The sequence below is a fragment of the Nuphar pumila genome, chromosome 7 (assembly GCF_984573655.1).
Source record: "Nuphar pumila chromosome 7, dmNupPumi1.hap1.1, whole genome shotgun sequence".
Taxonomy (NCBI): Eukaryota; Viridiplantae; Streptophyta; class Magnoliopsida; order Nymphaeales; family Nymphaeaceae; genus Nuphar; species Nuphar pumila.
Window position 1 is genome coordinate 25,219,504 of NC_143255.1, and position 16,102 is coordinate 25,235,605.

Below are 16,102 nucleotides of genomic sequence, written 5' to 3' on the forward strand. Positions count from 1 at the left end.
TGCCTGGCAGGGGACCTAAAGGTTTTTTTTTTTTTGATAGGCAAGGAGGGGTTAGGCAGACCCCTATCAGTTATACAACTATATCATTGGGTTTTGAACCTGCAACATCCCAACACAAGGTGACATGCACTAGCTGCTCCTACCAGACAAGTGAAGCCCCCATTGGTGGGACCTAAAGGGTTTTATCAACTAGAAGTCTGCCAATGTGCTGCATGTGACTGTGGAGAGGAGTTTCTCCTAGGGGATAACCGCGAGGTTTCAAACCTTGAATTCCTTGATTATGATAGTGCAACCTAACCATCCAGTTGCAGTTGCTTCTTTAAATCTCATTGGAGAACTAATTTTATCTAATCAATGTCATGCCAATCTTTAAGAGGTCAGTCAAACAGTATATTAGGAGTTCCAATGGCCAATCAATTTTGTTTTAAGTATGTTTATGTACTGAAATTAGTGCAGTTTATTTCAAGAAAATGCAAGCTCCAATGAAAACAATGATTGAATACTCCATCATCATCTATTTATTTATTAAATCATGCCATCCAAATAAGCAAAACCGTCTATGAAATGTTTTAAGTACTATTTTAATGCTTGAAGAACCACAGCTTTGAAACTTTGACAAGTGATAATGAAGATGGATTGATATAATGTAATTCAAAAGGTTAATAAATAAATGTCTCACTTGGATTTTGGGTCATTTTGTGATGGGATGGTACACTATTCGTATATTAATGACAATTAATCTAGTTTTTGTCATCTTCTTCTTCTTTTTGTTCCCTGTTTTTCTTCTCTCTTTTTTCTTTTTTAAACATTTCTTGTTTTGATCATCATCCTTATTCTCTTCCCATTGAGTGTTACTTTTACAAGGGTATCAAATTTAGAGCCACAAATAGAGTTGCAAAGATTTCACCAGATACACTTCATCTTTAGGGGCACAATGACAAATATCAGCAATATTTTGATAATATCCATTTTAATTTATCAAAATATAATGATAATATTGTTTTAATGAACATATCATGTTTTTATCGCAATATTTATTTGATATCTGACAGAATTGGGAGTCAGATTAGGTTAAGAAGACTCAGTCTGATTAATAACTGGATTCAGATTTGGTTCAGGATTTCATAACCGAATTCAACAGGTTTCCAAATTCGATCACACTTATTCAGATTCAATATTAGCGTTTCTCTAATTAGACAATATGCGATTAATCAGATTTGGTATCGGTTATATCCAACCTGAATCTGAACTCAAACCGTTTACATCCCCATGCCATGCAAACCTTCACTAGAAGCATGATTGCTCCAAGTGGTTTGAACAATCATAAAAAGAAGCTTTGTTAGCCCGAATCAACATCGCTCCAGAAATTATGATTCTTCAAGGTGCTTTGAGAAAACTTAAGCCTAAAAGGAGGAAAGTTTATATGCTTAGTGTGAATTCAAGATGATTTATTGTTGTAACTGGTTCACTCCTGCAAAAATGGCTGATTGATTCATTAGAAGAGAGTGGTTGTTCCACCCATATTTAAGGGAGGGTATTGATTTTGGCATTATAGACTAAGGAAGGTGTACCCTCAGGGTATGTTTGATGCGCCGTTCCCAGCGTGATTCGGATGAAAATCTTGTTGGGAACGGCGATTTTCAACAAATGTTCAACACGGTGGATGGTGTTCCATGGGTCCGCCGCGTCCTTATACACGTGAACTTTTCATTCCACCCTCCCCCTGTTACAAAAGTAACAGGGACGAAGGGGACGCTGATTTCTTCTCAACGGGCACTCCTCTACCCCCTCGCTATCTCCTCCACGAGCATCATGCTCTCTTGGAGGCCCATCAACTTGTAGTACGCCTCTCCTCCATGGTTCTCCATCATGTTGGAGACCTGCGAGAACGAGAGGGATCCGACGATAATGAGCTGATCAGCGAAGACGTCCAGCAACGACAGGCGAGCATCGGCATCGTAGATGACGATCTGATTGGGGATGCCGAAGGTCTCTCTCTCCTGCAGGATTCGGAGCTCGGAGACCACCTGCAGCATGGAGATCCTATTGTAGAGCCGCGCGATGGCCTCCGGCAGGTCGATCACGCCGATGCCAAGGTTCCTCGCAGCGAATTTGCGCAGCTGGTTCCGCCATTCATCACCGTAGATCTTGTGGATGATGCAGTCGAAGGGCTCCTGCTCCACCAACATAAATCCACAACTCTGACAAAAACTCACTGTCCATCGCTTCACCCACTATCTCCGTTTGCTCCACCTACCGAGCACTGATAATGTGTTTGATGTAATGGTTATGTGAGATGTTATATTTTGTGCTGACATTGTTGATCAATAAGTTAAATTTGAGGTTGCAGTTTTTTTGTCAATATAAAGTTGTACTTCAATTGTTTGCTGTAATGTCTGCAAGAGATGGTAACCCATGTAATGGCCATAGCAGAACTCCATTTAGAATACCTCAACAAATGAAACTTTGATTCTATTTGGAATGTTAGATATTATAAAAGAAAATGGAATCGTTTTTGTGAACTGATCATTACGTGTCTAGCTTAGTCTTTTCTCTTGTACATGTAAAACCTATTTCAAAGAAAAAATGCTCCTGTATAAGATGCAGGTACGATTGTGTCACATGTATATTGTCTAGTGTACCTTATCACACACTTACTAACAGAATGAAGGGTACTAATGAAATTGACCTCAATCATAACCGTCTTTGGATTTTCTAGGACATGCTAAATGTTTATTCATCTCGATAGTATGCTCTTTGCATGATTATTCAATTTAGAATGATAATTTCTCAGAAAACAAAAGGGAAGAATGAGAAATCACAACCATGGTAAATGTCTCATTTTCATGCAAATGCTCATTTCTTGGAGAATTTTCAACTGCGACATGTTATGTACTTGTAAAAATGGTTGTCATTATCATTATACTCATTGAAACTTGGAATGTTTGATTGCTATTTTTTTTTCAGTTAGTTATCTGCAATTTAACTGTTGGAAAGGCGTAAGGAATTTTCTCGAATTTATGGGTATGTCTGGTTGGATACAAATGTTATTTGGAATATCATGCAAGTGAGAGAATGAATCTCATTTTCACGGCTAACCAAACATGCGATTTGGAATCTCATGCAAATGAGAAATGGAATGTGGTTTGAAATCACATTTGAAGTGAATCTCATGTGATTCTAAATCACATGGAATTTATGATTTGAAATCATATGACTTCAAATCACATTTTATTCCATCTCATGTGATTCCAAATCATATGAGATGCCACCAGACATAACCTATATGTATAACCTAAGCATTGCAAAACACATGCCTAATGTTTTGAATGGGTTGAAATACTTGACTCCATTAAATTGGTTAAATAACATCCAATGCAAGCTTATCCTTGTTTATGTAAGTCACTGAATGATCTTGCATGATGTATTTTCACTCTGCTTAAATTTATCTCCAGAAAGCCATCCAGTAAATAGGTATGGGGACTGACTGATTGAACACTCGAGAGCACCCTTTTCAAAGAAACATTGTCCCGCCAATTTTATTAGTGATCCTATCATGTCCAAAAGTTCTTGATTCTTAGTGGGTCTAAAGATGATCGATGCCAAGCAAGTTTGCTTCACAGAAAAAGATAAATACTGGGCACTCCTGTGAATCTATTGTTCCTAAGTAGTACTCTTTCGAAAATTATGAGCTCTGTCTTTGACTTGCTTAACCTCTTGCCTAGCATTTGTATCATAAATTCGCACTTGTCTACTTCAAACTTCTCATAACCACATTTAGCATAGCATATCATTTAACATTCTGATCCTTTCAAACTGCTATCTAATGGACCATTCTATCTAAAGAGGGAACTTTAGTCGATCATGTTAAAGAAAAGAATCTTATTGTATTTTTATGTATGTCTCTAATTGCAAGGACTTCCTTTTTCAAATACCATGCATATATCATATGTAGTGTGGAGGGCACTCAAGAGTAAGGTGAGGTGCAAGGCTATCATCAATTGAGTACTTTGCTTGGAAGAAGCAAACAAAACAAAAATATGAATATTTGTGAAGTCCATAATCTGCTTTAGCACCAGCTAGTTGCCTACAACATGACTAACAGTTAACCTGAGGATACTCGAGGACATCTAATATTGCTATTTTCTTTGCCTTTGTAGGGAAATAATTGAAAATTTTGATATCCTAAACATGCATGCTCATTCCATGCATCTCTTGAATAGTCCAAGTAGTTTGGAAGTGGAGATTGCAAAGGTATGACTGGATTTGAGAATTTGCTTCTGGAGCATCTATATTTCAGTTCTCTTAAAAAAAAGAAAAAGAAATTCAGAAAGATAAATTTTGAGAAATCATTTTCCTAAGTGGAGTTCTTCATTTTCAAGAAGATGATAATTCTGGTTTCCCAAACAGGTTTGCACTATAGTCACAAATATTGGAAAGATATTGGCTCATGAAAAATCTCAAGAGATGATTTTTTATTCAGAATATATTACTGTTTTTTTTAGGAATTAAAACTTGTTTAAGAAATTAATTTTTTTCATAAATGTGTTAGTATTATTTGGCAAAAATTTCTTGTCCAGAACAAGTTGCATTTGTCCAAGACAATTTGTCCTACCAACTCAAACATAGGACAAAAGTTGGTATTAAGCATAAACAAGTTGATTTTTGGCCTTGGAAGTTGAGGTTTTAAGGTATTAACAATAACCCTTTCATTCTTTCTTTATGGAGCTCATTTGTTTATTTCATTATTCATCAAAATGTCATCAACTTGATGCTACAAAATATTATAACGGTAAAAATTAAAATCTTGACAGTTTGGTGTGAATTTTGTTTGCTTTATGAGAATTTAAGAATATGAAAATTCAATTTGAGATCCATATTCGGGGCAAAAATCAAATTTCAAATTCATATTCAAGGCAAAAAATCATGATTTTAAATATAATTTCATAATTGGATCCATATCCAATCAAAAAATCATAATAAACTTGTTAAAACATGTAAAATGTTTGATGGATCGGGTCATACGATCCAAAATGAAGTAATTTGACTCATTATCCATGACTATCCAAGTTGTTCGTACATCGTCATCAAACAACGGACATTTGGTAGATGGATCAGGTCATACCATCCAAAATGAGGAGGAGATGAAGGTTAAAATTCATCCCCGTGCGGGGATGGACCGACACTTTCCCCCGCCCCATACTACTAAAAGACCCTGAATCAAAAAATAAAATCTTACTAACCCTAACACTATGTTTTATCCGTCAGAGTCGTCGTCGTCACCTCTTTCTCTTCCCCATCTGCATTCTCGCTAGAGTCAGGCCGTCGCCGACCACCGTTGGATGACGCCATCTCTCCCTCCTTCCTTCCTTTTTCCCTCACTCCATCTCTGTCGCCGCCCTGTGCCGCTGCTGTGAGCCTCGTCTGCGGTGCCACCTCCTCCCTCTTCTCTTTTTCCTTTCCCTGTCTGTGGCCTCGTCGAAGCAGCGTTGTCGCTGACACCCCTAGTTGACCCCTATCCTCACCTTCTTCTCTTTCCCTTTCGTCTGAACGTCAGCCATCGCCGACGTCCCTCCTCTTCCCATCTTCCTCACCTTCTTTTTCTTCTTCCCCTTCTTTCTTCTTCTCCCCTCTTTGATCTGTCGTTGCATTCCCCTCTGTCCGAGCATCGACCGGAGGCAGCCACCACCCATTGTGGTTGGCCACCCCTGCCATTGTGTTTTCCTACTTATCCACCACCAACGCTGGGATTTTTTGTAAGCCACTACCCCTATCCAAATGCCCCTATTTTGGTAAGCCACTACCCCTACCTCTATCTAAAGCATAATTTCGACTTTGAAATGTATGCTAGCTTGTGCTTGCATCATATAATTTATGGCTTCGAGGGTTAACTAAATGGAGGCAGTTTAAGTAGTTGAATGTCTTCAGTTTTGTTGTGTTAATTGGATATTTCTATTGTTTGGGATTTTATGATCATAAGTTTGAAAAGATGTGATTCATTCCAATGTGATCTCTGCACATCGTATAGTGATGTTAAATCAAATGTAAAACCCGAAGTATTCAACTAACAAGTATGTGTATATTCCACTGTGGCGATTAGAACACTTCACAGTGAAACATAAATGACATAATATTAGTAGTTTGCTTTTGAATCTTAATGTTAGCCAGAATTAGTAATTGTATGTTGCATGTTATTTTTTCATAACTATGTTGTTAGAATAGAATATGGGTGGCAGTCGCCAAACTGTGATTTGGGCATGACAAATTTATCCTTATAGTACGAATACTTTGGTGGTTTTAGGAAAAATGCTGGTAACTACTAATTGTTTAACAAAAATCCAATATGTGGGTTGATTCTTGTGAATCCTTAGGGGAAATCATAGTTGCTCATGTTTGTTTTGTTGGTCCCTGAAGTCAAACCTTTAAAGGGGAATAACTTGATATGTGATGTCTAACAATGCCATATTGGTTTATGAAATTAGTATTTTCCTTTCCATATTGGTTCAAGTTGTTAGTGTTTTTGTTTGTTTCCTGCATTTCAATTTGGGTTGGTTTCGTGTATGAAATTTCTTTTAGCATTACATGTGTGTGTGCATGCGGCCAATTTGCCCTCGCCTACAATCACCATCAGAATCATAACTACCATCATCTGATAGCCATTTTTTCAACCTCTGACTGGATTTGTTGGACTCTCTCTCTATCACCTTTACAACATAATTGTGTTGTGGTGGATGTAAATTTATGTGTATGTTTGTGGAGAAATTAATTAAAGTTCACATCTGATAAGCAGTCTGAAAATTTGTTGATAGTCACTTTTTTGTGAATGTTTTGTAGATCTATAAGTTGGTGGGTAGTAATTTGATATGGAAGAGGAAGAACCAATAACCAATAAATTAATTTCTCAACCTTCAAGTTCACATAGTATGTCTCAAGCTTCGGTAACACCAGTTGATAGCAACCATGTTTCAATGAAAGATAATGAAGATCAATCAACTAATTCAGGTAGATTTGCACTTGAACAGACAAGTAGGCATAAATCAGTTGTATGAAAACATTTCACTAGGAAAAAGATTGGTGGAAAGGATAAGTCAGAGTGCAATCATTGTCATAAATGTCTTGTTGGTGGTGCCAAGGCTGGAACTACTCATTTGTATGATCATATTAAAATCTGTCATAGGCTTAAGCATAATAATATTAAGCAATATATTTTGGCTACAAATAAAGCTACAATGAATACTGAAAAAATAATAGAGAATTGGCAATTTGTTCAAGATGTTGGAAGAAAATATCTTGCTATGATGATTATTCTACATGAATATCCTCTTAGTATGGTTGATCATTATGGGTTTAGAAAATATTCTAATACTCTTCAACCCTTGTTCAAAATGATTACTCGAAATATTATAAAGGAAGATATTCACAAAATTTATAATGTGGAACGAGACAAGACAATAAAGTTGTTGAAAAAAACTAAAAGTAGAGTTGCCATCACTGCAGACATGTGGACATCTTCCAATCAAAAGAAGGGATACATGGTTATCACTGCACACTTCATTGATAATTCTTAGAACTTGCAAAGTTGAATCATAAGGTATTTGTCAAATGTCAATCATTTTTTTTTCAATTCTTACTAATATGTTTTTTCAATATCAATATTTAATCACCTTCATTAAATTATGTTTAGGTTTTTATATGTACCTTATTGACATACCAAAGAAGTTCTTGTTGAGTGTTTGATGGATTGTTTGTTCGAGTGGAACCTTGATAGAAAGTTGATAAGTTTGATGATAGGTAATTGCACCACTAATGATGTAGTTGTAGATATTTTATTGGCTAAACTTTCATTTGGTTCATTAATATTGCATGGACGGTTGTTTCATATGCGTTGTTGTGCCTATATTCTCAACTTGATTGTCCAAGATGGTTTGACTGTGATTGAAGAAAGAATTGAAAAAATTCATGATAGTGTTACTTATTGGACATCATCTCCCATGAGAATACAAAGATTTGAAGAGTCTGCTCATCAAATGCATATTTCAATTACCAAAAAACTTGTTCTTGATGTTAAAAGTCGATAGAACTCAACTTTTCTCATGCTTCAAACTGCTTTGCTTTATAAAGATGTTTTTACTCATTTGACATATCGAGATCCCTACTACAAGCGTTGTCCGACATAAGAGGATTAGGAGGTGGCACAAGATAATTATGAGAAATTAGAGTTATTTCAGCGTGCAACAAAATTATTTTCAGGTACAAAGTATCCTACAACAAATGCCTACTTTTCAACTATTTATTGGATTAGAGTTGAGATGACTAAGTGGCTAAATTATCCAAAGGATGTGGTGAAAAACATGGCGCTTAAAATGCTAGAAAAATTTAATAAGTATTGGAGTGTGATCCATGGTATTATGGGAGTGGCCACTGTTTTAGATCCAAGATATATATATACACACACATACATACATATATATGAGTTTGTGCAAGTTAATTTATTGTCTCTGGAAGGCCCAATGAACCTGTGACAGCCACTAGCTGATAAACATTCTGAAGCTTTTCATATCTTAGTAGTTTTGTTGGATAGATTGTCTATTACTGGTGTTTAGCTTCCTTTTATTGGCTTTAAGTGGTTGTAAATCCATTGCACGTGGTCCTAGCTAACACACTTTACTTTTTATTTGTAATTTTTCATGGTCATTATATGCATCAAGTCTGAAGTTCTTCTTGATCCATCTGTGCAAAATAAATTTCTTGAATGACCAAATAGATTTTATGGAAACAAAATATTCCTATTAAGTTGTTCATGCCTCTAGGGAAATTAGATATACAATAGCGCTGATTATCACAAAACAACTTTTTGGATGCTGTTTTTGTGTTATGTTGCTTGGTTGAATCATTTCTATCTGATGATTGCATTGTGGTTTAATTTAGAAGTGTTTAAGGTCTCTATAATCCATATGGCCATTCTGCATTTATCCCTGGATTCTTTTCAAGAAAACGGGGCGGGGTGGGGATGGGGGACGAGGTGGGGGCGGGGATGGGGACGAGGCGGGGGTGGGGACAGGGATTAGTATTTTGAGACGGGCGGGGGTGGACCGGGGATGAAGGTTAAATTTTAGAGATGGGGCGGAGGTGGAGACCTTGTCCCCCGCCCCGCCCCGCCCCGCCCCGGTCCACTGCCATCCCTACATGCAATCAATGATGTGTGTTTTTTTCACACAAAAAAGTCCTTAAAGTCGGTTGTCAATTGCAGATAAAAGGTCAAAAATTGGACACACGGCATGTGACTGCGTCTGTGTTTTGCTCGCTGTTCAACTCATGCAAAAAAGATTCCATTTCTAGGATGTGCTATCTTTCCTTTTCACAAATAAGAATCTCTCTCTCTCTCTCTCTAAAAAAAAAAGAAAAAAACTTGAAAACAAACACTTGTAAAGTAGTTGGAATAGTTTCAATTTGCTGTGAACACATCAATTGTGAGATTGCAAATATGGAGTGAGAAAACTAAAAAGAAAATACATTTTAATGGACCAATATGAATATGAGGCAACAGGACAACAGCGCACATGTAGTGTTTAAATGCTGGACTCATACTTTACAACTGGATTGAGAGCATCAAGTGTCAAGTACTCTTCCAATGCAATGGTAGGCCAAGTGTGCCCAAAGATTTGGATCATCCACAGGTACCCAAGAACAGGAATATAATCAAAGCCTCATGTTTGCTTTGGTCACAGGTGGTATGAGCTATCACAGCTGAGAATTCAAAAACTGTGATTGTCAGTCACAATGTCAACCAAATTTTATAGGATTGAAGGGAGAAGCATTCTCAAGTGAGAATCTCAATCACAACTTGCACCTTCTCATGTTTCAACATGAGAAAGTGTTGGGATGGTGATTTGCAATCACAGTAAGCTGAGAAAGTCCAAGAATCATAAGGCATTGCAAACGTGTTGGACTCCCACAATCTCTTTCCAATGGAAGGTGCTACTTTTATTTCTTCAAAATCTTGGACCATGAACTAAAGTAATAGTACTAGTACTAATAGTTGTTGCTGCTGATTATTATTATTATTCGTGGTTTTGTTGCTGCTGTTGTTGACATTATCATTTGTATTTCTCTAAAATGGAAAGGTTCATTTCCTTCTCGCATCCTCCAAGAGTGAAACTACAAAGGGTTGAAGTGCATGTTATGTCACAAACATTTCGAAAATATCATCATTTTATAGCGGTCTTTTAAAACATAGAAACTCAAAATTAATGTCATATTGTCACAGTAATTGAAAATACAGCCACACTATAAGGACGTTACCTTATAAAAACAACTTTTTAAATCATAAAGTATAATAATGCATATTTCAAAAATATAACACAAAAGAAATCACATTGGAAATAGACAGGCCATTGTGGGGAAAAAGTGGGGCCCACCTCAATGCCGCCTTTGTTTCACATCCCGTGGGAAAGTAAGCGGGCTTTAGCATGAAACAAACGGACCCTGAGAATCCTCATTGCTGTTACTATATTACTTGGTCAATATTTATTTTTATTTTTTTTGAAAGGCAAGCTGGGGTTAGGCAGACCCCTGCCAGTTATACAACTATACCATTGGGTTTTGAACCTGCAACATCCCCAACACGAGGTGACGTGCACTAGCAGATCCTACCAGACAAGAGGAGCCCCCGTTGGTCAATATTGGTTCTGTCAATACCAGCAATTAAAATCATACGGAGCCTATTTCTATGGTAGGACATCAAGCATCTTGCAGAAAGGAAGAATCATCACATACCAATAATGCCATATTTTTGGAAGTAAAGAGTGAACCATGTGCATGCATGCCCTGCCCTGATAAACACCTTAGGTCCTACCAATTCATGGGTGCTATACAACTTTGTCTCCTAAAGGTGTGGGCTACAATCAAAGCCAAAAATGAATCTTTGGATTGCTTCGCTTTACAAACAAATGGAACCATTTTTTTTGAAGGATTACAAACTAATAAAACCTAAAAAATTATTTATCCCTTCAGGAAATAAGCATAAAACCGTTGCATTTCTTTGGGTTTTTTTTAAATTGGGGATGGAGATTTATGGTTGAAATTTCCTACACTGAATTTTTTACATTCTATTGACTTTTCTGAATTTTTAAATATCATATACTTTATTTGGTTGTGAAGATCTGGAGTTATGTTCTTATTTTCATTCCAAATTAATGTCTTTCACCATTTGTTATCAAATAATTCACACATCAATACTTAAATATAATCACAAATTTATAAGATGCCTAAGACTGTCTTACAATCACAGTAAGAAAGATACTCTATGCATGAGAGTAAAATGGAACTAAACATATGGAATCTGAAGCTTTTTACCCCAAATATTGATTAGTCAGCATGACTTGAAGTGGGCACAAAAGATAAACTGCATGGAGCCACCAAGGTGCAGAGGGCACAAGATGATAGGTAGAAAATCCATCAGATTATTCATTAATTTTTAATAGATCCATAGATTATGGAAGGGGTGGTTGAAAAATCTGAAATGAAACTGAAAAGGAGATCTATACTTCCAAAGAATCTTAGTACAGAATCCATTGGTTGATTCACTCCAACCCATTGGTTAATCTGGTAGAAATGAAATATCAACAAGATGGGGCCGTGGGATTGACAATGATGAATATGATTTTATATTTTTATACCTCAAATCTCGAAGGGAACAATGTTTAAAATCATTATGGATCAATCAAGCACTAGTTCGATAAAAAACTCTATCTCTTGATGAGGCAGTAAACCCGGTAAATCCTCAAGAAACCCATGGATCATGTCCAATTGTTCCAAAGGCGTATTTTGGCTATTCGTAGCGGACACATTGACCAAGAACACTGCTTGTAGTATTTAGTGATCTTCATCACGGATAAATCTTCACCTCACCCATTGGCCTAGTCACCTTAAACACCAAAGTTGACAGATCGAGCCACTCCAAGCAGACCTTCTTGCCTCAGCATTGAAGAGTAGCATTATCTTGTGATAGTCAATCTATACCCAAAATGACATCATAAAATGTCATCTTGAGTATGACAAAATCAGCAGACAACTCGTATCCCTCAATAACTACTTGAACTGCAGGGAGGTACTTCGCACATCGAGTGAACATACCCATCGAAGAGATAACATCTAATGCATCCTATAAGCTAGATGTTGCAATGTCAAGCAATCCAGCAAAAGAAGATAGAAAAGAATGGGTTGCCCCTGAATCGAACATGACATGAGCACGATCATCAGCAACAATGATAATACCTTTGATCAGGTCAGTCCGATCATTTTGCTTCGCGGTTGTGGCAGCATACACCCACCTGTTTGTCTTCCTTTACACTTGCTGCTGCTGAGGTATCTGCTGCTGCCAGTTGCCCTAGGCTATTGACTTGTTTGGGAACTACTATGCAACATGTTCGGGCTGCTGACACTGATAGAAGAGCCCCTTGAAGAGAGGACAATGACCGTTAGGATGGCTCATGTTGCATCTCCTGCACGTTGGTTGTGTTTTTCCCTACTGTTGCCTCTATTAAGGACATTATGATGGTTTCCCTACTGGGTCTTCTGCTTTTTGCTTTGCGCCTCATGCGTCATGTCACTCACAGGTGGGCTCTTCTGAGCTCCACCATTATCGTTGCCACCCTTCTTTGACTGCCCTCCCTTGAACCGCTCATATTTCTCATTCAAGATGGAAGCTTATTCAATGGCATCGCTGAATGTCGTAGGATGGCTAGTCATCACCCAAACACATAGCCCGTCCTTGAGCTCCCTCACATACTTTATTGTCATCGCCTTATCCCAGCAAATAGGTTGGGGCAGTATCACTTCGAACTCCAAAATTTGGTGGTACAGGCCATCAAACTCATATTCACCTACGTTAGCTTGAGGAACTGTTGTTGCATTCTTTCCCTGACAAAAAAGGAAAAGTATGCCTTCAAGAACTTCTCTCGAAAAGTCAACTAGGAAATTATCTTTGCATACTTCACTCTACTCACGATATCCCACCATTTATTGGCATCACCCTTAAAACGGTATGTGTCAAAGTTAGTTTGTATGTCCTCTGGTACAGGCAGAATACGAAAAGCACGCTCGATCTTCCCGGCCCAACTCTCAACGGCTTCAGGGTTGACCTTTCTAGAGAAAGTTGGTGAATCCAACTGCATGAATTTCTTATGTCATTGCACAAGTGTTCGTGGTCACAACTGATGCAGGATGCACACACGTCGTGGGTTGAGCAATCTGTGCCTGAATATGTGTTATCACGGTTTCAACCAAACTGTTGAGGGCATTTGTCAAAAAATTCTTCTGTTCTTGCCAATTTTCAGGTGCGTTAGCACGATCGCGATTATACATTTAAAAAAAAATCAACCAGAAATTATCAATAAATTTATACTCATAGATCAAGCATGACCCCTTAGGATTGATCCCATTGAAGCAATCCAATCATATCAAGCATACAATTTAAATCATCACACACTGATTTAAATATAATTATCCATACAGTCAAAATGAAATTTTTTATAATTTCAATACAGTAAGAAAACAAAAATTCACAAGATACCCCTTATCAGTGACATAGAGACTGCTTCTAGAGTATGAGTTTATAATCTTTATGGTCGTGGTTCTGATTAGCTCTGATACCAACTCTATAACGACTCCAAACAGACCTTTGAAAAATGCATAATTTTTTTTAAACAATTGTGAAAAACCTCCCAAGGGCCAGGGTCACATTACATATTTAATATTCATAACCCACCAACCATTTAAGACATAGAATAAATTTAAACCATGAACTGAAATTGAATTAAACTTAATTAAATAGTCTCAATAAAGTTTCACACTGATCCCAAAAAAAGACAAAACATACATATCTGTCAAAACTCGAGCCACCAGATCCATAACCCTCCAGTCCTTCAGCCAGCCAATCCCATCATCACAAAGCTTTAGAGCCTGAAAAACATTTTTAGAAAATAGGTAATAATCGAAGTTCTCGTACGAGACCCTCTAAATTTTCAACAATAAGGAAATAGCATAAAGTAAATCGAGCATAGATTTAAGAGGATTCAAAAGTAACATATTATCAGAACAAACTTACTATCTAAGCAGTTCAAGCAAGCATTCAACAATTTCATGCTAAATCAAACATTTAGGGATGCATAAAATTAATGTTAAGCATTTAGGGATGCATGAATCAAGGCAACAAGCATGAATAACTTTTTAAGTTAATTGATCAAAATTGTTTTTGCATTCATGTCCCAATTTAATGTATACATTTAATTTTCACTTTCTTACAAACCTGCGAATACTCAAAACGGGTAAAGTTTCAAAGATTTAATATAGTTCTCAGTCGTAATTTAACACAATTTATAATTTTAATTATTGGATTACACACTTGTTCCCCAACCGATATCAAGAATCCTCACCATCCATCAGAATATTAAGAATTCATACCTAATGTCGGGACATCAATGAAAAATCACAATCATTGATGCCACTTATTTGGTATACCAATAATTATAGTTGAGTCAACAACACCCCCAGGCAAAGTGGCTGAAAGTTTTCTACAACTGTGACCAAGAACATGAACCACACATTGGGTTCTTGAGGACAACAAATGTACATGGTGTTTAGTATTCTTACGGTCTCGTAACTGCTATCCAAGGTTTCCACCCTTTCAGATGGATACTAAGAAAGAAAATTATTACATTGTTTGATCTATTTTACCATCTTAATTAATCAAGAATTCTTTACACTAGAACAATTATGCAAATCAAAAATAAATTTGAGCTTTTACCCTATCAATTTAACTGTGTAATTGATTCAAAAACAATTATTTTCTAATGTATTTGCAGTTTACTATCTCATGAGCAACACATGCTCCTGGCCTCCAATGGCTCATCAGTGGTTCACACATAACCACTATATAATTGAATAACAATTTAAATGATATTGCAAATTTCAGTTAACATAAATCATACAAAGATATTCAAGCTGGTGTTCCCAAGGCAACATCAATGCATATTCACAGTGCATAAATGAATGCATATTGAACCAAGCATATCAGAGTTTTAGGCAACTAAAAATAATCATATTCCAATTTGATTTCCAACCATACTCCTTTCATGCATGAAATCAAATTTTTATGACGTCAGGAAATCAAAAATTTATAACATGCCCAACTTTCATTTAGAATCAGATTTAGTTAAATATTCACAACAAACCAAATGGCAACAATCATAAATATCCACAGCAAACCAAATGGCAACAATCATTTAGTTCAGATATAATTAATTATCCAAGGATGGTTAATCCTGTGGTTTCAAAAGAAGTTGAACATTTTGAACAGCATAAATAAATTTCAATGTGTTCAAACCTCTATCAAAATCTATCTAGTATTTATACTCACATGTCTATATACCGGTCGATGCATATATATATATAACCTGGCCAAAGTATACATATGCTGCCCAACATATAAATTTTGTATAAAAAATTTCCTTTTAGATCAGTTTTTGTATATGCATATTGATACAAAAGAAAAAGTGTTTCACATAACTCAGATTTTTTTTTGTACATATACGTCATGTACTAAAATTTTATAATAAGCCGGCATGCATATATATATATAATGCTAGCAGGGAATTGAGACAAATCAGGTTTTTGGATTTGATCCAAAAATCTGGATTGAATCAGCAAAAACCAAAACAGATTCCAATAAATCTCTGTTTTCAGCACAACCCTGCATGATCTGGATATGAATTAGATCCAGGATTCGGTCTGGTATCATCAGCATCATATGCACAGTAAAAATAACAGCACAGTATGCACAGTAAAAACTAATTAGCATAATAAGCTCAAAGAAAGAAATCTAACAGCATGTTGTGCTCAGTATAATATGCCCAGTAAAGGACTGACAGCATAATATGCTTCATAAAGAACAACTAACAGCTACACAGATTCAATCCACATCGATTTTTTTATGGTGAATAAAAAATTAGATTTATGAGCATCGGTTATAATGCATTCAACTTGAGCACGATTCAATAATACAGACTTAAAATCATGTTTATGCAACTGAAAAATCATCAGT

At 36.4% G+C, this 16,102-nt stretch overlaps 1 pseudogene; it reads right to left on the bottom strand.

The window, feature by feature from the left end:
• Nucleotides 1–1,781: 1,781 nt before the first annotated feature.
• On the bottom strand, nucleotides 1,782–2,189 carry LOC149831579 (inositol-tetrakisphosphate 1-kinase 1 pseudogene; annotated as a pseudogene).
• Nucleotides 2,190–16,102: the final 13,913 nt, after the last annotated feature.